Source organism: Varroa jacobsoni, unplaced genomic scaffold (assembly GCF_002532875.2).
Source record: "Varroa jacobsoni isolate VJ856 unplaced genomic scaffold, vjacob_1.0 scaffold_707, whole genome shotgun sequence".
Taxonomy (NCBI): domain Eukaryota; kingdom Metazoa; phylum Arthropoda; class Arachnida; order Mesostigmata; family Varroidae; genus Varroa; species Varroa jacobsoni.
The window spans coordinates 208733-231243 of NW_019213609.1; the positions used below are offsets into that span (position 1 = coordinate 208733).

Here is a 22511-nt window from a genome sequence, read left to right on the forward strand (position 1 = left end):
GTAATATAATAACTAGTAATAAGATTCACTGTTTTCTTGACACGAATCTACAGATAGCTGTATCGTAATGCTACGTGAACTTGAATGCGAGGTTTTAATGCAGTTCAATTCTAGACTTCAGTGCAGCATCAATAGTAGTAGTTGTAGTAGCCACAGCGGGGGTTACTCGTAGGTGAAATACAGTTTTGTCGGTCAGTCCGTCGGCTGTCCTCTTTCGTCTTCGTTCTTTCCGACTGTCCGGTTCAGCTCCTTCTTTGTCCTCGATAGCGTAGAAGCATTTTGGAAACAATGCGCTTACTTCGTTTAGCTTTTATTGTGCAGCCTCGGCGACTTTAAACGGCTAAAGATATGTGTCTGTATCAGCGTGTGTGTATATGAGTACGCGAGAGAATGTGTAATGCAACGGAAGGCTTTTTCTTTTCTTTCCCGGCAAACGGGGTGCTAAGAAAAGGCGCTAGGGCCAACGTACAGAGGTTCAGTTAAGGAAAGGTCATTGGAAATATGATCACGTCGAAGCAATTTTTGAACTCAGAGTGAAGAAGATCATTCTCCTCCTTTTTCAGGACCGACTGAAACGCGCTAAGCACAGAACTGGTAAGGGCATTACGGTTGACGCTGCCGGTGCTGCTGGCACCAAGGAAACGCTGGCGCTGTGATGCTCAAACCTGAGAACGTCCAACGATGGCAAAGGCTGAAGGAGAAAGAGGGGCGCGTCGTAGTAGAATCTAACGAAAGCAAAGGAGACTAAACAAAAAATAAGAAAAGCAAGAGGGGCAAAGCACATCTCCAATGGAAAGTAGGACAAATGTGATATTCCGGGAAAAAGGAGCGTGGGAAAGCAAACATACCTTACTATGATATTAAATAGATGGCCCTTTGTCATCCGCAATGCAGCGACGTAGCGATGCTGGCGATGACATTGTCACTGGCGGTTTGTTCTTTAGTTTGAATGTGCGTATATTCGACTGTCAGCTTTAGGAGGAGACGATAGACAATATATCTAGAAGGTCAGCCGTAAATAGGCATCTGTGTTTCAGCATATCTTTTAGTGGACGAACGCTACATCCATCATATGTGCTTCTTTATATGTGTCTATAATAGATACGTACGTGGATAAGTATCTTACATAGTGCTTTTGGGTGGTGATGTGTGATATTTTATAAAATTACTGCAGACAACGATGATCGCTATTGGTAATAATTAGATGTTGCGGACGACGGATTTCAGCTATGCAGACGGCGTCTGAAAAAAAGCGTTAACAGCTGAGACAACCGGAAGCATCACTACCAACGGAGTTAAAGGGACAGCGTCTATGTACAAAGCGACCAAATAACGGAAAGAGGATAAAAGGGGAACACGCAGTCAAACGGTTTCGCCCTCTCGTTAGTCCGCTGAGCCGGTCTGAATGACTCTTGTAGTCTCTGTCCGTTCAAAGCTGTCTTCTGTTACTATTTTAACCCTCTCTAGAGGTGGGTATTTTCTTGCTGAGCACGTTCAACCCTTATGGCAAAGGGCAGCAGCAATACGCTCCCGATAACACAAGGCGTCCAAACGAGTTTAAAGACAAGCAAAAGCAGAAAGAAGCGCAATGGGAGATGTAGGGGCAAGAATGGAACAAATATAGGCTTTGAACAGCACTGGTACAGTCTGAGGAAGAAGTAGTAATAAAGGGATCGTGGGAACGCGTTTGTAGGAATTGGGGCTTCTCCTCGTGGTCTTCGAGTGCTCTAGAAAAGCCGGAAAGGCGGGAACATTGCTGTACGTGTATGTGTAAGTGCTTGCGAGTGCCATATCCTCGCCGCCTTTGACTAGAGCTAGCACTGCTCTGGTATACTACTCTTGCTGTCTTCCCCTGCAGTTTCACCTGGTGTGCCTGCTTCTGCTTGCCATGTGCGAAAGTGAACTTCAAGCCCGAGGGCTGGGTAATTGGGGATTTAGATCAGGCGGGACCCAAGCAAACAGTTGGCCAAGCCATTGTTGCTTCTTTCTCGCGATTCTACCCATTCTGGCGGCCGACTACTCACTGGCTCCTTCGACCACAGCCAAGCCGTTTACGCACCCGTCAACGTTCACTGTTCTCATGCTATAAGCTGGACTCGATTCTTGGCGTACACTCGTTCGTTCTTGGCCGTTCACCTAGCCAAGGTCTGAGGACAGGAGCACCAGCTAGAAAGCTGAGGTTTTGAACCACTCGCTAGCGTCTTACCCACCCTTAATTTGTGGGAGACCCTGGCAGCTTTCACCAGTTAAAACAGCTGGAATTCAAAATTCAGCAAAGGTATATAGGGAATGTTAAGGTTTCCTTCGTACAAGCTTTTCAAAGCCACTCTACTTCTAAAACTTCTTTGGAAACCAACGGAATCCGAGTCCCCCTGTCCTCTTCACAAATTTATTAGCAGCTTATGACTAAGGCTTACTACGCGTGCAACGTCATGCAGTGATTCAGAAGGAGTGTTAGGATGTTTTAGACTAATAATAATGTTGTACCATTGGGCAATCGTTTAATAGATTCTAGACAATTAATATAGTCAATATAATAATCACAGGTATAACAAGGGGTCGTCAAATTAGTTGCTTACGTGCTGTGAATGATTTCAAGACGAGATTAATGAGATGTCCGCACTGTAAGTCTTGGTAGGTAACTGAAAATGTTCAAAATAAGTTTGTTTAATTTGAAAGTTGTTGAAGTTATAAACCTATGATCTCACTATAAACACTGTACCATATGAAGTGACTTTGGTAACAGAAATACTGAGTTTAATTATAAGCCATTAAGGTAGCCAAGTCCAGCCTACAAAATATAACAGTACTAATGCACCAATCAAACAATCGGAATGGTATGTTTTAGATTCCATAAAAACGGCAAGATAATATAAGAACCTTTCTGCTCTATTCGTCCCATGCTATTTCCCGTTCACATAGCCAACGGCGAACCGAACAGACGCTCTTACGGCATTGAATAAGGAGATATACGGGAACGACTTGGAAAATGCAGCAGACAATGACGGCAGAGCAACGGCCTTAGCGAAGGCCGGGAACACCTGAGACACTTTTAATATCCACTCTTTGAGGCCAAGTGACTTCAGGTAGTTTCTCTTTTGTCTTGTATATATTTCTTGCAATACCAGCAGAGTTGCTTGCTGCCGAGTATGTCTACTTAGGACAGGCAGACAATTGGGCAAAAGAGGACAGGAACAGAGAGGTCATCCGAATTTTTTCAATACACACAGTCTGCTCGAAAAGGCAAAAAGGGATAAACGAAAGGGCATATAGATGGGGGTTCCAAAATAGGGTGCCTCGAGGGTAGACAGCTTCCACCGAGAGCAGAGGTCTTCTTGTTCCTTTTCCATTCACTAGCTCGTCGACTAGAGCATCCAACAGAAGCATCAAACGCCCTCCCTTTTTCTGAACGAACTTTTCGTTCGACCTTCCTTGACCTTAGAGTGACTTCCGACCTACCTGGCTGGCCGCTTAACCGGCCGATTTGCGCGCTTCGTCTACTGCTTTCGTTCAATAGTCCCATCTCTGCCCTACCCCACACCTCCGCCTAAAGCCTCCACGTGAACACCGTCATCCTCCATCCGCCAGTCTTGGTTTTCGCCGAACGCCCGTTTGCTGTCTTACGAATCAAGCATCACGTTTTGTGTATCGTATAAAATGTCTTTTTATCTGTCCGCAACATTGAAGGAGGCACGCAAATGGCTGTGGGTAGCTCGCTCCTATTTTTCCCCCAGATTTAGGCCCATGGGTTGTTCTCTACTTCCTTTCGTGTTTCTTCCACTGTTCAACAGTGGAGTTTATCGACACAGTCTGACTAGTCTATATGTCACGCGGACTGCTCGACCAAAGTTGCCTGTCTCGAATAGGCCCAGAAGATAGAAGGCTGTAGCCTTCAAGTGTAGCCAACATAGTTGGCGAATGACCCCTCTAAACGATGGCCGCAGAAGACTAGAATGAAACAGTATGGCCGACTTAAACGCATGGAAAAGATGTAAAAAATTACAGCCGATCTATGGGAGGCCGGACGGGGGTTCTTGTTCAATTGTTGCGTCCCGGTGCCTTTTTGTGTTAGAGTTACTAACTGACAGCGACCAAAACGAACAGAACGTCGTTTTCGATTAGTTATTTCTAATTGATCATGCTATGCCTGTCGTCTGAGATGCCCCGTGTTCAAGTAATTTAAAAAATCATGCGATTGTGCAACTACATTCTAGTTAGCTCCATGCCCCTTAAATCGATACACGGTACGACGATGAGAAAAGTAACAGCTATTGGAAAACCCCTAACACCATCTGCTTTAGCAGGTCCTGTCCCAGAAAACCTGATTTAAATTTACATCTATGGAGGTGCATACATCATTGTACGGCACAGACGTGTCAACGTCGAATTAGATTTCTTATTAATTATTTTGTTGCCGAGCATAATCAAGGCTTAATTACCTGAATAAGATTTTAAAGACAAGAAAAAAGCCATGAGGGTTAGGTTCCTAGTTGAAGCTGGGCCGTGACTCAGCTTTATTTCTGGCTGAAAGCAAATAAGAAGAAGCAAACTCTGTGGAAACTTTGTTCTCTGATTTTGAGTCCGGCGTAGTAGACCTGTCGAGCTCAGACAGACAGTGATGAATGCCCGATCCCAATCATCAGTTTCTTCATCGACGTCACGACTTGAAAGATAAAATAAGGTTATTGATGAACCTGCGGGCAAAGTGCTTATCCTTCCTGGAATTTTCAATGTCTTTCATCAGACGTAGAAAGCGTTCGTTTCCGATTTCTTTACCTTTCAGGCTTCTTCTCGAATGAGCTTCTCGCATTTACAGCTACCGTTGACGAGAACCCGTGTGCTCCTACAAACATTTTTTATCTCTCCTGTGTTCGAGTATTGCTGTCTAATATTGTCATCTATATTGTTCAGCCGTTCAGACAAGAACCAAAAAGGAATAGAAGTAACAGTTCTGCTAGCTCCAGGGGAGCTGGCGGTTATCGTTTTGCGGCCGGGCTATTTTGAGGCTCGTTGAAATTTCCTTCAAAGTACTGTGAGTAAGAATGGGGGAAGAAGAAAAAAACATACGCAGTAATCAGTCTGTCCCATATACGGATTTTATGGCTGACTTTAGTCTCGGCCAGTGATTTCATCAATTCATGTATAACGTTACTGTCAACCTTCATATCACCGTATCGCAAATCTGGCTGAACCAACTACGACGACAGCGGCATGAGTGAAAATATAGTTATCGATTACCAAATCTATTCAGGTAAACTATCATATAATAGTAGTCAAAAAAAAATAATGGCTGTATCGGTAAACACTAGATATTTTCGTTAGCGACAAACATTCATAGGGTGCGTATCTCAAACGGCGGTTGAACGTTGCCGTGGGCATGTAATGGCATCACGCAGTTTTTCACATTGAAACATCTGCACGGGCGTGCATCCCAGCGAGCAATGCGACTATAATTAGGCTTTGTCGAAAAGGCCTTACATTACCGCGATTAAATCATAACTCATTGAAATGTAAAAGCATACGTTTTGTGTGCTGGAGGCGCCCATATAGGATACAATATCTAACGTAGCCAACAAGTTGGCAATGCACCTATCTTGTATAGCTTTATTAATATGGCAAAAGGCGTGGAACTTAGCTTTTAAATTTAACGAAATCCCGTAGTTGTGGTCCAGGTTCTATCTAAGCTTCTCACAGCGTGCGGAAGACTCCTTTTTCTTTTGACTGAAGCAAAAAAGTATGAATAGAATAATGACTAAGTGCATGTGAATAGAAAACGGTGAACGGCTTCATCCAAATGAAAATATAATGAAACAAATCAAAGTCCACAGATCTTCAAAAATGGTTTACTACCATTTTTGTATCCACTACCGTTATTTGTATGCAGCCAAAATATATTAGGAACAATGGTGTTAACGTAAGACATATCCAATATGAGATGTGATTATATTCCCTAGGGCGTGCCTTTTTGGATGTAAAGCTCGATTTTCCGACTAAGGCCTTCTAAATTCTTCTTTTCCATGCTTATTCCTACACAATGTTGCAAGCAGTCTAAGAGTTTAAGTGAGAATCAAGAAAAAGCTCTCGAAACAAAGCCTAGCTGCGAAGTCAGGCCAGAGATAGCTGGAGTTGGGGAAGGGGGGAAATACGGTCAAAAAAAGGAGCTGAGTTGACAACGCAAAATTAAGGTCGAGAGCAAAGATGGAAGAAATTCCAAGTTGGCGAAACGACGACTAGGAAAAAGTGAAGCTAACTACAAAAATCGGTGAAAGAATTATTTGAAACGACGCTGGTTACGTTAGCGGCCGTTGTAGTAGGAGACAATAACTATAAAGATTGAGCTACGCTGCTGCAACAATAGAAGCAAAAAGTCGGTAGCCGAGAGCAAACTGGATTGATTTCAGGCAGTAGGCACGAACTCGAGAAAGTGCTTGATCAGTAGATAAAAGAATGACTATGTTTAACTAAATGAGTTTTCCTATGCGGGTTTTTAAGATAAAAAAGGGGCTAAGAACAGAGCATAAGGTGATGCACGAAATAACACAATTAGCCGGTTGCCCTTCAGCTAGCAGTTTTTGGCTAATGTGTCGAGACAATTCGGAGAAAGACACGAAACTGAGCTGATCAGCCGGGTGCTAGCCAAAGGTAGCGGTAGCGCGTAGTACTATGAAAAGTAACAGCAGTATTATTGGTTGGTAAATGGACATACTTGTATTCCGCCGTTTTCTGTCCACTTCACGGTAACGGGCGGCGGCTGCGCCATAAAACCGTTATTACCATAGAACAGACTCCAGGGACGATGAATACTGGGGGTAACGGTGCGCGATGTAAGAAATCGTTGCGATCCGGCACAGGACGGGTGGAATAAGGGAAGCTCTGTAGGACGGTAATGCTGAACGAGAACGGGGTCGGACATCGATAACTGGTTTGCATTTGCGGCGGTGTTTTTATGAAAGGGATCGTTAGGTAGAGCTGGGTAATGAAGAAGCCGTCAATCGGGGGACAGGGTGATTTGAAAAGGGGTAAATAAAAGACAGATGATTGAAATGAGAGGTAAGGGAAATGCGAAACAGAGAGAGAAAGGAGGTACGGCACTGGATAATGAGTAAGTGGTAGCAGAAAGAATCATCTGAAATGAAACGGGAAAACCATTTAACTCTTATTTGCGCGCGCGGCCGACGTTTGGCAGAAAAGCTTCTATGCAAGTGCAACGTTAGGACATTAGTACAGTGCTTATATATATATATATATATATATACTTACCTGTACTTTTGTAGAAGTTCTATAAACATATATATGTATATGTTTTAATAAGCTAAGCACTTTTGCGCAGAAAAAACAGCATAGAAGAACGCGTAAATATCGGTTAAAATTCTGTATCAAACAGTTTCGACTGTGTTGTAGATAAGATAATACGTAGTCTACTCTAGCTGATAATATTTGTTAGACGCGAGTATTGCCTACAGATTTCTTACCGGCAGAATCTAGAAATACAAAAGTGAAGACCTGTTTACGATTTTCTTGCAAAAATTAAGGATAAAAAATCAACATTTTCATATCTGTTTAAATCTGAATAATGTTCACATAATGCCAGTGACCTTAAAGACAGGTGTAAGCTTTAAGCAGTACCTCATTCTTCCTCGAGGCTAAGTAGTATTTCGCTTGGAGGGTGTCATGCTCTCGCATTTTGTACACTCGGCTTATGAATGCCATCAATATAACAGTTTATCCGAAGTGGAATACAGATGCTCGACAAGCCGATTGAAGGTCGAAGTTAACTGTACGTTACCGTGCACCTCACAATGCATTATCTACGTTTACCTATCGCTGTTCAAATCACAGCTTTTACTTTTAGCTAATAAATTAATCCGTTTTATTTATCTGCGCAAGTAAATTTATCACAGGTGTGGTACAAAACACGGTATTTTACTTCCGGTTACATTTGTGATTAGTCATGATATTGACCATGAAGCTAGAGCTTAATGGCGAAGTTTTGCCGTTAGTTAACTATCAATTAACAACAAATCCTTTTGGATATTAGTACTTGCGTAAAGGGATAAGGGATCAATCAGAGCATCTTTCTCGTCGAATACTGCGATGCGTAGAAATGGATACGGATAATCAGAAATGCAAATGGGCCGATCAAGCGAACAAGCCTGCTTGATCTGGAACCACTACCAGACGGCCAGCGTGCGGATCAAATCGAAATAGGGTGGCTGTCAGCTCAAGAAGACGGCGGTAGCGATTCCGCTATTCACTTCGGCTTCGCGCGGCTCTTCCGCCTTGTCGCCGCGGCTGTTGCCATTGTCGCCGAAGAGCACGAAATCAAAGAGAAAAACGCTGACAACGACGGCGGCACATTTTGCCAGACGGTTGAACGGATCAACTGGACGGCCCGTTCGAAAGAAACGAGGTGTTGGAAAAGGGAGGCACAATGGGAACTAAGGCTGAAATAGCAACTGTTGACGCCGCCGTAGCCGCCGTCATTACCCCTCTTTCCGATCTCCTTCTTGTCGTTGTTGCCATCCTCACCCTCATAGTCGTTCGTCCTGGGCTCTTTCAGCAAATCCTAAAATGTGGGAGACCAAGAACCACAAATCCCCATTCCAATCAACGACGCGTGATTTGTTTTGGCACCCCGACACCAGAACACAGAGGGCCGACGAGCAGATATCGATTTAAGGGTAGGGAGATGCTATCGGAGTCGATACAACAGTCCGGCCCGACTCGATCGACGGCAATTGCATGCAACCGACCAATGACAAATACATTGCTTGTAGTTTCACGATCATTTACTAACCCTTTTGTGATTAGGCAGGACACAGATCTCAAAAGCGCCTGATAGGATCTACATCGCTGACTGCAGTTACTAGCCTGCGAGATAGATAACAGCAGTGATTTTTGCAGGCAACTTGAGGTCTACTATTGTTACTAAACGATGAAAACGGAACCGCTGATAGCTCATCAACAAAGTCGATGTTTTTATTATCGAAGTCAGTTGATTTCAGGAATCAACTCTCGTAGAATAAACATAAAATATAGTTAGCCCTAATTCGCTGGTATAATTTTTCGGTCCTTCGGCGTATATTATGCTTGCTGCTAATTCAATCATTCCGACCTTTTAGTGCGCCAAACGTTTCTTTTTTCCTTTTAACTATGACGATTCTTTGTAGCAAAGACTTGAAGTTATTTAATCGATTTCCTCAGCACTACTCGAACTTATTATCGTCTAAAATTTGCTCCAACTTCATTAATCTCAAAGTTTTCGCCTCAAGGGCACAACAAATAAACTCAGGTAGCGTTGATGAACTAATAAAGTAAACAGAAGTAAGCTAAACTGAATTATAAGGATAGGAGACAAGAAATACGAGTGCTGGTCAAAACGTCGGTCAAGAAAGCGGCTCTAGAACCTATGAAGCAGAGATGAAAGAGCTCGAGAATGGAATCAACGACTTTCTAACCTAACCTGGCTAGCATGGGAATAGCATTTTCCAATATGCTTTTTTGTTCATTCCTTCTGGGTTGGTCCGTACGGTAATGGCGACGACGTGCAACGCATAATAAGCAGTGCCAAAAGCCAGCGTGATAAGTTCTGCTTTTCGGTGTTCGCGTGCGCTCTACGCTAGTCGCACTAGGGTCTTCAAGGCTCCTTCGGTCCCCTGGCGGCCTCCACGGTATCGTCGGTTCTGGTGCGCGGGTGTCTGCATACTCGTTCCCCTAGCCAATACATACCAACTAATCCACGAAGCCATTTCTCGCCGAAAGCTCGCCTGACACGTCTGTGCTGCTCATAGTTCGGTTCTAGCGGTCCGGACAGTCAATCGCGCAGCCGACAGCCGAAGCCCGCCACTCTACTTTGCTTTTCCTTGGCGTTATTATTGTTGTTGTAAAGAAGATGCGATCTAATGTGGTTATATTTGCCCATGGAAGTCGCGGCCACTGGCACCTTCCTTCCGCATCGTACCTGCCTTGCGTGCCATGTTGGCCTTAAATTTTCGCACGACAATGATAAGGACGACGACGACAACTACCTACAACGACAATAACATCGGTCACACTTCCACCGCAAACGAGAATTGTGGTCAACATCAGCAGAGTATCATCCTGGCCCTCTGCTGCTCTGCAGTATTGTTGATCATGGTTAATATTTCACGTTAAGGTCGGCTGGCGATTGCTGCTTTCTGGTATTCCCTTCATCCCTTCAGCTCAAACGCTGTTCTTTTATTACTGTTCCCTAATCCGGCGTTATCGCCCACTTCTTTTTTTCCCTTCCAGCCTCGATGTGAAGTCAACGTTAATGCCATAAAGTAATAGGGTCGTGGCCTGACAGGGAGACACGCTTCATTTGTCCACGCGCGATGAACCTTTGATGCGCCGCTTAACGGTCTGAGTTGCCTGGTTATGTCACGTCCAATAAGTCTATAGAAAAGGCAGGCAAGCATACGACGATTTTCAGTAGTGGACGAAGAGAACTGTCCCTTTGATTTCTGATGATCAAAACCCCCAATAACACAATCCACCTTGATCGATCGATCGGTCAATGGATTATTATCCATATTGAGTGAAAATAGCATGTTTGAAGAGAACCCCCTAAATTCATAATGATTGGCTTTGAGTGATGTCTACATAATCGCTTGAGTCTTTTATACATTTTAAGTATAGGAGTTGACCAAATTTGTGGTTTGATAGTTGAATTTCAAGAACGACGTATTTTTAAAACTGGATCATAGAGTACAGAAAATGCGTCACGTAGCACGAGGCAGTTCGTGTCTACTGGAATGATGAAAAATACAGTATCGTTAAATCTTCCTGTACCTTATAGAAGATTAACTCTTTGCAAGGTGCACACATACCTTGTTGTGACATACCTTTAATATTGGAAACTATAATTTAATGCCACGATTGTAACGAGCCATGATACATGCATCAGCATTCATGTGTGATGGGTTTAAACCCAGGCTAAGCGCTGAAATAGACGAGCATTCTATAACTAATATAGGAAACCTTTTTATGCTGGGAAATAATTTGCTATAATTTAATTGAAGAAAAACAATATTTGTCACATCTTTCGTTCGTGTCTGTCAGCTTTCATAGACTGTAACAGTGTTCTGCTCGTCGAGAACACGCGAAGTCGTCAATCGTAATTATTCAAACAAGTTACAGTTCGCAATGCCAGTTGAACTTAAACTTGTGACAGACAAAGCAATTATTTATTATGTGTCTATATGTTTGTTTGAACAAACGATTCATTTTGAACGCAAATGACAACGCCAATTCTAGAGACCAAAATTAGCTTGCCTTTAATAGACAGCTGCAGGACAGACTTTAAGCGACAGCTAGCACATATAGCGGCGTTGTTTTATAAAGCACTTACAATATAAAAAGTACAGGATGTATACTGCGCACGGGTGCTAATGTAGCATATGTGTATTTATATGTCTGTGTGTAACGACAATGGCGCATTGGCATTGTTTAGACGCGCGACTGTGGCCGGTCGCTGCAAAAAACAACAGTAGAAAAAGCCCATGCCTCTCGCAGCATCTCAGCCTCTTTGCCTATGTTGTTTACGTGTAGCTGTGACTGTAGTCATATCAAGAGCAGCAACGTATGACTTTTTCACACAAAGGTGCAAAAAGCGGAGGGGAAGGGGGTAACGGGAGGACAAAGAGGAGAGGACTAAGTAGAAAGCCAGACGTGGCAGTCGTGCCCTGCGCAATGAGTGGGCCGGACTGCGTACGCTTTAGGTGATTCCCTAGCGTTTGCGGGCGATATTTGAGCATCACGTATCACTATCAGCGATGTTAACAAAAGCATAGAACTGCTAGTTGAACAACAGCGGTAACACGGCCTCAGGCAGCGCGCTAATAGCGTACGATAGCTATAGTGGCAGTAACAAAGTGTTAGCAACGGCGTGTTACCTGATTTAGCGCCTGCGTTGAGGAAGCTCCACTAGAAGCAAATCACATAGGCAGCTTTACGAAATATTCTATCGCAAGCCTCAGAGACGGCAGGAAGAGGTTTTGATAGTTTGCTTGGATCTTGATTATGGTATTGCTACTGCACTGATACTTCGACGCAGGCTTCAGTGAACGCTGAAAGCCACAACACACGCTACGGCAGTCTTCGGACAAGAAGTTTCATATGTACAAACACGAGGAGGCTGACACAGCGTTGGCTAATTGGAATAGGAGCAGCACCGAAGGGATGAAAACCCAAACAACTGCATAGTGGGTGTCGTTGAAGATAGATAGAGATTAACGCTTTGTGTATGTCAATGGTTTTTAATAGGTGTGGCAGAGAACGGCCAGAAGCAAATGTAACTAGGGACGATAGAGCCGTAGGGATGGGTTTTATAAGCAAGCGTAACCAATGTTCGACTTTCAGTGCAACGACTGCCAGTAGAAATCTAATTGCACTTTGATTACTGCTGAGCGTAATCTGAAGCTAGATAGCTTTAACAGAGCAAAGCTAAACCATCAGAGGGGAAGTAGGTTCTTACGAGCACGAAAGGCAGCTGGGTCTGCAAGGAGAAGGAGTGACAAAGGCGGACAAACTACTTTTGCGCTCAACCATATAGACGATGCCAGCTAACATAGTCACTCATGAGTACGACGAAATATGTGATTTCGCGCCACCGGCTTATCAGCGATGGCAGAAGCACACGAAACGGGCAACTTGCTGTCTGAGTGACCTAGCTTGCGTTGCAATCCTCCTTGTGATCTTTCGGGTACAGGAATAGGAAGACGGAGAGTAAGTAGACATGGATGTAGAGGCGTCCAATTGGGCCAGAAGAGCTGTGCTTATCACCCCATTAGACTCCAATGAAGGCATGATGCAGTGGACCAAAACGATGGATCTCGAACCTGTTGCACAGATGTCAAGTATAGTATGTTACTCCATGTTATAACTCTACTCATGTCCTCAATCAAGCATCAGATAGGTGTTACGTACTTCTGCCCGGTTTCATTAGGTATTGCCGAAAATATAATTACAGAAGAGAAGTAAACAACATTCTGTTCTATTTCACCCGTTCCTTACTGATGGTATGCCTTATCGAGCTCTTTCTGTCATACGAATACAAACGCAGACAACAGACAGGCATGTCACCCGGCGCCAGTTTTGAATAGCAAGCCGCAGGAAAGCCAGGGCTTAACTTCAGCCAGATCGTGCCCGTTGTCGTAGTAAATAGCGGGATGAAAATTCCACCAAGCTTTTTTGCGGGAATAGCACCCTTGCTTTCCACTATCGAAATCGGTAAGGTTGCGAACTGAGCCAAAAATAGCATTTTAAAGCTAGTTTCTCCTACACACTAGTATTTGGTGAAGGAGCTTGAAAGCCTTCGACAAAGGATAGAGTTGTGCGAGAATATGAAGGAAATTCAGAACCGGCTCCATGCCTCTATTTGTCAATGCACGAAAAGGTGCTCGAGCACAAGACAAAGGTTCAAGCAAAAATAGTGTCGCCATCTGCGATGCCTCTGTATACTGACACCTTTCTGTGTCTTTTGTCCAGCTCGCGTTCTTTTTCTCTCCTTATTTTCATTGCCTCTTTTGCTTCGTCGGTGATATGAGGCCTCAGGGGACCGGTCGGAACGAAAAAAAAAAGCATCGTATTTTGTGTCGGTGTATCTCGTGGAGGTGCAAGAAATGCGAGGGAGTCAGGGCCGCGGCTTTGTTTTCGATCCACTCCCCTCCAACGGGGTGGAATGGGATGGGAGAAGCAACGGTACTCAGAGATGGAAGCAGGGCGATGTGCTACTGTTACTCTAACAACATAGGGTATGCGAACGTGCCGAATCCGTCAAGACGAAGATTTGTTGTTGCTCACTGTACGTCTCCTACGTTCTTATTTTGTCTTGTCGGTGCCGCTTACTCATATCGGTCCTTCTGGCCTTGCTACGTGCATCGGCAGACTCTGTCTCTTCTAGGCTACTGTGCGATCTGCCAAACTGGAGGTTGTCAATAATCACAAGACCTGTTTATAACACGCAGCTGGTTGCTCTCTCTTCTCCCTTACATTCTTTTACCCTGGTAGTGGGTTCACTTTAGCCAATGTAAGTCTTCCCATCAGTTTCCTTTGTTTCAATGTTTGTCCTGATCAGAAATCGGCTGATGGTGGTAGGCATCACTTTGTGTCTGTAGGTGTTTTCAAGGTACTCCGCGAGGGCCATACAAGTAATCCTATTGCTATATTCTTTCTGACTGCTCTTAACGAAGATCAATATCACAAAAAGACTGCATTAAAATTATAGTCGAAGTATCTAACGTGTAGTTACACATACGAAATACGCATCAACGTTTAAATCCATCCAGCAAGGTTGTTCCGCTTAATTTTGTATTCTCACTGAGTGTATCAATCCTCTAGTCAAACTACAGGCTGACGGACAATCTGCTCCGATCACGTCCAACAGAACTCAGGACGTCTGTTATATCATGCTGGAAGAATTATTCTATCAGCTAAAACTTCGTTCGCTAACAGATAATTTTTTCAGTCTTCTGTGTCGTTTATGTTTTCACCTACAAGGCCCTTAGACATTACTGAGCGCAAACAACCTTCTATCTCGTTTTTGCACTTTAGAATCGACGTACACCGATGTGGCCTTTGCCGCTTAAAAAAATTAAAAATCTGCAAGTGTCCTGTCTATTCGAATCGAGGCCTTATAGACAAAATACTAAACAGCACATATCAAAGGTCGGCAAACGTTAATGTGCGAAGACAAGGATTCGATATTCATGCCTAGTATTTAATCTTCAAAATACATTATGCGCCATAACAAGGGAATGAAACATCTGTCCATGATTTGTTTTGTCATATCCTTTAGAAGTACTTATTAATTGGGTTGTCTTCGCCCTGAAATAGGTCACCATATAGTTGTCTCATCAGAGCTTTAACCAAGCTTCACACACATTTATCTTTCTCAAGTATTATACTAGTGTAAATAGAAGAAAATTTATAAGCTCGTTATGAACGAAGCCAGTGCATATCAGGGGATGAGGCAACTTCGCCAACGAAAAAAGCATCGCGTCTTACGTTAATCGATTTACTTCAGCTAGTTAGTCGCTTTCATCAAACCTGAAATCCTATCTTCGGATTGTCTCTATTTAACGAACGCTGACGATCGTAGCCAGACTCTTTTACCTTGGACAGACATGATAGCAGCAAAAATGCTGCTACTCGCAATTCTAATACCTTGTGAAGCTCACAACGAAATACGCTTTTCCGACGGTGTAGTGTGCAAATGGTAGCGGCGGGTATTAGATGCCGAGCCCACGAACGAAAGTGGTGATTTTGCCTTTCCTATGAAACAGCATAACATTTAAAATACCCTGATTGTGCCTGACACTGCTTTGATTCAGTGCCGCTTTTGTCGGGAACCGGCAGAGTTTGGTAGAAAACAAAAAAAAAAAAACGGGGTCAGCCTAAAGGAGGTAAAGCTCATTAGGTAAGCACTTTTTTGTGTCGGTTGCCTATAGGTGGTGGGTAGCGGTGAAAGCAAGAATAACGGCGTGCAGGCCCTTTCCATACTCTGTCAGCTCGCTGCAACAGCTGGACAAGTTGGGATGTATACATATTTCCCCTTCAGCTTTGCATCCTTTCATGTTTCTTGCTCTCTCTGATCCATTTCACCTTTCGTTGGTGGGAACGTTGCAAAACTTTAGTAACCTTGACGAGCTAAAGGAAAGCTCTCATAAACGCCAGCGAACTGTCGGCGAGACGCACGTTGGTACTGAGGGCAATTGGTTTGATCTGAAATAATTGCGATTTAAGGGTCTTATAGTGTCCGTTACAGATAACACCAGCACGTGTCTGAAAGGGTTAAGGACGCATTTCCAGATTCGGTGGCAGTTTATATCGGTACGGTAATATATTTGTTTTGTACACGATCAGCTAAAATAGTTACAATATGTTATAAATAAATAAATAAAAAAAGATAAAATAAACTATCATATGTTTACCATTATCGAATATCAATTTCGCGATATTTTTCTGCAATTTCAGATATATTTTGAAACCTTCAAATTGTTACATTCCTATTAATGAGACCTCTTAATAATAACAGCGCTAGCATCAGACGTCGCCAAGAAAAAGGCAACATTGGTGATATAAATGTACACATGATTGCTCTAGTTTGCTTTTGGTCCTAAAAGCACAATTCAATACCACCAGGTCTTCATACTTATTTCTTCCTTTTTTTTTGGTGTCCTAGTACGATACGCAACAAACCGATTTATTCTTGAATGGTAGATTTCACCGCTGCTGCTGCTGTTTCCGTCATTGGCTATGCAGTGTAGTTCTCTTCTTCTACTAGTAAGGCTCCATGCTCCGCGATCTACCACCGCTTGGCATGCTGCCAACTAATTTCCCCTCCACCTCATTATCAGTAAATCTGTCAATATTTCTCCATTATCTCCCTTTCCTTTAGGCTCTCTCTCATGTATTCTATCTCGCGCTCCTCTTCGTCGTTCGCTTTTACTGTGTAGTTCCCCTCTTTTCTGTTTTGCCCACCCTGCCAATAGCCCTAGCTTTCATACGATTGCGTCTATGTCGGTTTCTTCATGGCCAATCGCGATCAGTATGGCCCGTTCGGCTAGCCATTGCTTAGCGCCTGGCAACCGGCACTCGCTAGCCGGATGACTCCTGCTTGGTCTTGCCGCTGGGCGCCGTCTAGCCAAGTCAAAATGAGAAGCGGCGGCAGGGGCACTAACTGCCAGCACCAATCCTACTAGGGTAAGGAGTTTCAGACGACTAAGATTTATCGTACCATCCTTCTTCTCATTCCTTGCAGTCCATGTCTCGGTAAGTCTATCGGGAAGACGAAGCGCCGAAAGAGGGGATAGGTGACTAGTCACTCACCTAGGGGTGGATTTTTCCGACTGAGGCACCAAAGTGCAAGAGCTGCCACCCCAAAGCCCGTTCGCCGTTGTCTAGACTGTGCACTGCGAGCCACCTGGGCGCCAACGGGCCCTAGCTTCGCTTCGTTATATGACTAGAGCATAGTGCGCAACGTCCAATATACGTCGCCGAAGAATTTCCGTTTTTTGAATTTTTCTTTTATGAAATCTTGTATAGTTGCGTTATGCAATTTTGAAGTACGTTCAACGCTGTGTCCTGTAACATAAACGATCTTTTTGAATTTGTCTGGAGTATTTTTTAAAACATTCGAGCCACGACTTGTGCGCTACGTTGCCGTAGACAAGGTCTTCCGCGTCTTGAACTCAGTCGCTATCGATAAAGAAGTAGATAAGCGTGGTCTGGACAAGACGGTTTTCAGCGAATGTAGCTTGTTTTTCTGTTCAATTGCTTTTGGTAGGCTCCAAACACCACTTATATAATATCTGTGCACTGCAGAACCAATTAAAAAAATAGTTTCCCACGCAACTAATCAAATTGGGAGGCCATTGTGCCTTAAATTCTGTTATCGCCCAAGAGCGCAGCAAGATAGTACCCTCATGAACCGACCCTCCGAGTTCTGCTAGGCTTTTATTTTTTCGTTTTTGTCGTCGCGCCATTTCTTAAAGACTTGTGAACTGTCGATTGCGTCACCCTCTACTTTTGACTTGAAATAACTCGCTGACAGCGTAGTTACTTCGCGTAATATATATACGGCCTAAAAAGCTATCGTACTACAAATTCTAACCGAGCGTTGATCTCCATGTCACAGTCAAGTTCAGATAGGAGACTGCCTTAGTAATCTCATTTTGATATATGAAGCATACTCGTATGCTATACATACGCAACAGGAAATACACCTGCTGAGGACTTCTACAAGTTAACTGCGAAGCCGTCAATAAAGGAACGCTACCAGAAAAGTCCAGCCGACGGATTGTCAGCTACCTTCAAGAACGGGTCGCTATCGAATGAAATAACCAAAGGTCGTTTCGCTCTCCACAGCTTCACTTCATTCAAATCACAATAAGTAGTACTGGCGACTGATGAGGGTGAAGAATACTACTTCATGCACGGTTTTCCTCGAAGCTTTTGTTTACTAAACAAGTGAAATTAGGCAGGACCTAGTTCTGATGATGGCCGAGCGGCAATCGTCGTTGATGAAATGGTTCAAAACGCATGCTTCGAAATTGCAAAAAGATGCTTCGCCTGAGTTTTCTTTCACTAGAGTTCATTTATACCATCGAGCCAACGAAAATAATTGACCGAACGACGGGAAAGGGCGGGTGGGGAGAAACGGCCAGGACGTGGTTAGCGCTAACGTTCGTCTCTTATCTCTGTCTTTGTGTGTCGTGATGTGTTCTCGTTACAGGGACATCGTTCACTGCCGTCAATACGTCAGGTAATACAGTCAGCGACTGAAGACTTTTCCACTTAATAACGTTGCTAGGTACTCATGCGAATCCTCGCTAAGATCCCTGCTCCCATTCTCATAAGCAGGAAATTTTGAGTCAGCTACGGCAACAAAGTCCTTTTAATCCTAATTTTCCGGCATCCCCACTCCTGCCGTCCAACTTTGTTCTACGTCTCCTGAGGGCAAAAGGAACAGATACCGCCTTCCCTGCCTCTGCGCCGCAGACAGAAAGTAGCATCTACTGGACCAGCAACAGCAGAAGAGGCATTTGACGCGCCTGATTCTCTTCTAGCTTGCGTGTGCTTTCGCTGTTTGTCGTCTCGATTTCTTCCGTCGACTAGTAGCAGCCGCGGCAACGTCTGTGTCAGTTGTAGTCAGGCCATCAATGCGACAGGAGCAATTTGCCTCCTACAACGCTGGAAATTCTACTCCGCTTTTTGAAGGCACTACGGTTCTCCATCTTCGTTCTTTTAGAGCTTTCCGACCACCATTCATTCATCTATGTAACTGGACGTATACAGCAATGCATTTTTATGGGCCATCAATCGTTTCAGAAGAACGCTGTAAACGCCACTAGTTTCACCAGCAGTGCTATAGAGCACGATACATGTGTGCGCGTGTCTACGCAAGTATGACTGCTACTAACGGCAGTTGAGATGGAAATACCATGTAATACAAGAAGTATTTTGGGCGCAGGAGCTTGCGTGTACACTTCAGGACTCATTTCTGTCAACTGTATTGACAAGGACATCACCGAATGCTATGATGTTAACAGAGGCAAATGTATCTCGACATCTAGCACGCTTATACCACCTAAACGCCAAGGACTACCGGTTCGAGTTTGCCTATTCATTTACTATAACACTGCAGTGCTCTATGCGGGTTAGTCAATTATAGAAATGTTCTCATCGTAACATTAGGATAAAGTGGAAGCTATTTGGTCGGGACTATTGCTCTGCGAGAGATAGCATCAAAGCCGTCGTCGTGGTCAGGACAGTTTAGTTGTTCGGCAAACAATTAGCGCAGTTGGCCAGCTAAATAATTACCACCATGCAATGCAGCCTAGGGAGGCGTACGGCAGTAAGGTCAGCCCAGGCGGACATGGTGGTTTTCATAATTCACACTATTGCTAATAACTAGTGTTTTTTTATTTAACTAGTGTTTACGTTATCAAGTCAAGTTACGTTAAACAGTCTTACGCGTTGAAGGTTACGACACAAAAACAAGTCAGCGTATCTACAGAGGATCTGCAGACCTTCTTTACAGCTAAACATGAACGCCCACACACAAAATGCCGATGTATGCAACATTATTCGGTAACAACATTAAACTCATTCACCCACAGTCAAATCACCTGTAATTTAACGAATTATCCAACTGGAAACCAGTTTAAAAATATATGGGAGCGTATTAATCGTGCCGTCATGTCCTTACGTCTTACTCTTGCGTTGATCAACAGTCTATGCGTTTCAAGTGATTAGGGCGACATTAATTACGTGGTATAGCAAATGGAATGAAAAAAGGGAATTATAGCAAAGCTCAGCTGCAAGGGCAGATGTCAGAAAGTCATTCAATAACCACAAACTAGCTAGTTGTTCAAGTCGGGCGGAGTTTGGCATGTCTCTTCTCAACTACCGCCCAGTTGTGCTGTACTATATATAGTCTTTACAGATCAATACTCATGACTGATGCTACCACTGAAACGCATCGTCTAGCGTTCATTAGCATCCTGATCCAAGTAAAGGATTACGGTAAACGTAGCAACGCATAAAGATAGCATATTTTTCACCTAAATCCCAAAAACGACGCACTGCTGCTCGTAATGGCGAGCAGATATAAGAAATAACGGGGGAAAGCATATCCCTTATGACAAACAATCCACCAACGTTTTTCCCAGTTTGAACATACAGTATGTAAAACACATTATGTGTTTCGTATATTATGCAGCTTAGAGACGATTGACCGAAGGCCATCGTTCGTGCAGTAACACTGCGGCACTAATCGGGCAGGTGTGAACACAGACGCATGGCGATCATAGAAATTTTATTGTTAGCTATCTGGCAACACAACTCCCACTGATATCGCAAATGTTCTTCAATGTTTCTCTATCGTCCTGCGCGCAGTGTCCTCAGCATAAGCAGCTGTAGCGGGCATCATAAACACCAAACTGGAAGATAGGCCCGTTGCTTCAGGGCATCGGCACAGCTAACAGTGCCGAACAGGTTGGTAGCTTTTGTTGCCTTTAGCTCTAGTGCTAGCGGGGGTTATAACTTCGGCGATTGGGACAGGTTGGCTGAGTCAAAATCATGGACTATCTGCATAGGTAACTAGTATGGGACGGTCGAAAGGGAAATTGGGTAGAAAACAAGACACATGGATTTAGCAGAGACAGGAATGGGAGGGAGTTGTTATCTGGCGTTGTTCCTCATCCTGTTAGATGGCCCGCTTGTTTGTCCTTCCCGCGCCTTTATGTTTTCGTTATTAGCCACTAGACATCTATATTGGGCTGGGCTATTGCCGTTTCTGTTGCTGCTAATGCTGCCTCTGCCACGACCGTTACGAATGCCGGAAGAACAATATGCACGGGAACACAAGGAGGCTCTATCGCCTAACAAGGAAAAGTGAATGGTCATGGCAATGATGCCACAGCCGCTTCTAATGGTGAAAACGATTGTGTGTTCTGTGAGATTTCGTAGCATCTAACCAAAGGCACTAATCACCCGAAAGGGCTATTGAAAAGCCCAGTAACAACGATCTGAGAACGTATAGACTTAAACAACCTCCTAGTTAGCTATATACAGACTGGAAGACTTCCCTCTTGTTCTTGTTTCTCGCCTAGTTCCCATTTTGGCTATTTCGATGTATATATATTCGCAGAGGCAGTATGCCCAGGGGGCAAAGGCAGCTAAGTGATGGAGAAAGGACTGCAGAAGAACCGCTCGTCGGATGGACGCGAGAAAATAAGACAACATGCTCGGATACGAATTCGTGTGTCACGTAATGAGCACGTGAAGAATGAGAATTGGTAAGCAAAGTACCTTCGCATGGCCTTATTGTCTACGACAAGGCTAAAGATGTACAGTAATTGTTTTGGCTGGCTGGCTGGCACGGGCGAAACTGGCCAGCAATGGCTTCTTTCTCTCTCCAGACAGTCAGCCATAATAGCAGGTATCCTTAGTCCGTTAGAAGGCGTTTCAAACTAAGTCGGGTTACTTTGGTCCGGGCACCGTATGTCTAGAAGCCGAGCGGCCTTGCCCCAGGCAAGAGGCATTGCATACTGCATCAGCAAAAGACTCGGCAAACGAAGACACGGCGACGAAAAGAGGCTACTAGGCGTTAGCGGCTGGTCACGCCCTCGGAGGACAAGAGAGCCATTGCGACTGAGATTGGTAAGCAAAGACAATAGTAGCTTCGTGATGATGTAGTTGCTTTTTTGGCTTGCTTGTTAGCTAGAGGGCAGTAGCCCCTTCGGTTTTTCGGCTCTTTGACCGCCTGACTTTCGAGGATGCGAATCCGATGACGTAGCGCGACTGGAATATCGGTTGCGCTACGTCGTCGGACTTCGGACGAAGTACGCCGACGCGACCGGATATCGGTCTCGTCGGCGTGCTTCGTTGGACTAATCCAGGATAATGATGTGTCTCCTTGCTGCCCTTCCGGCAACCAGCAGTAGTGTCCCGCAAAGTAGTAGCCTGTCTATCCCTAAACCGGCTCCATCTTGGCTCTACGCCAACAGTTGACGGTCCTTTCTCTCGCGTTCAAGCCTTGTCTGTCCTGCTGGCATCGCTACGAAAGGTCCACCAAGTGAGGGTTTTTATAAACGACTCCACTCACCAACTAACACGGGCCATTTGTCCCCGTCGACTTCCTCCCCAACGTTCCCCGTTCGGGGGTCTTTCTTCGGCCAGGGTCCTACAGTTGCCTGCTAGTCGCTGCCTTTGCCGCTCCTCTCCTGTGCCGTTCTAAATGTTGGCTATATTTCGCTCGGACCGAACGATTTGCCCATCTCCTTCCTTTCCTGCTCCTGAACAAGCAGTAGTTCGTGCACCAGTTCCATATGCGGTCCCCATGCGTTTCCAATCTCCTGACACTACAGCTGCCGTTGTTGTCGCTATTGGGACCCTCCAATCTGGTCTTGTGGACTCGGCTCCATTCCCTCGTTCGCTCCTATCGTCCGCTCGACGAACATCGGTGGGAAAAAAAAAGAATATAT

The 22511-nt window shown here is 44.4% G+C and overlaps 1 protein-coding gene across 2 annotated transcripts in view; it reads left to right on the forward strand.

The window, feature by feature from the left end:
* Positions 1-22511, forward strand: part of LOC111262848 (uncharacterized) — a 136600-nt gene that overhangs the window by 61052 nt on the left and 53037 nt on the right. For both annotated transcript variants that reach the window (XM_022837432.1, XM_022837434.2), the window contains exon 3: positions 18257-18286. The gene's annotated coding sequence lies outside the window, so the exon portion shown is untranslated. The remainder of the gene's footprint in view (positions 1-18256; positions 18287-22511) is intronic.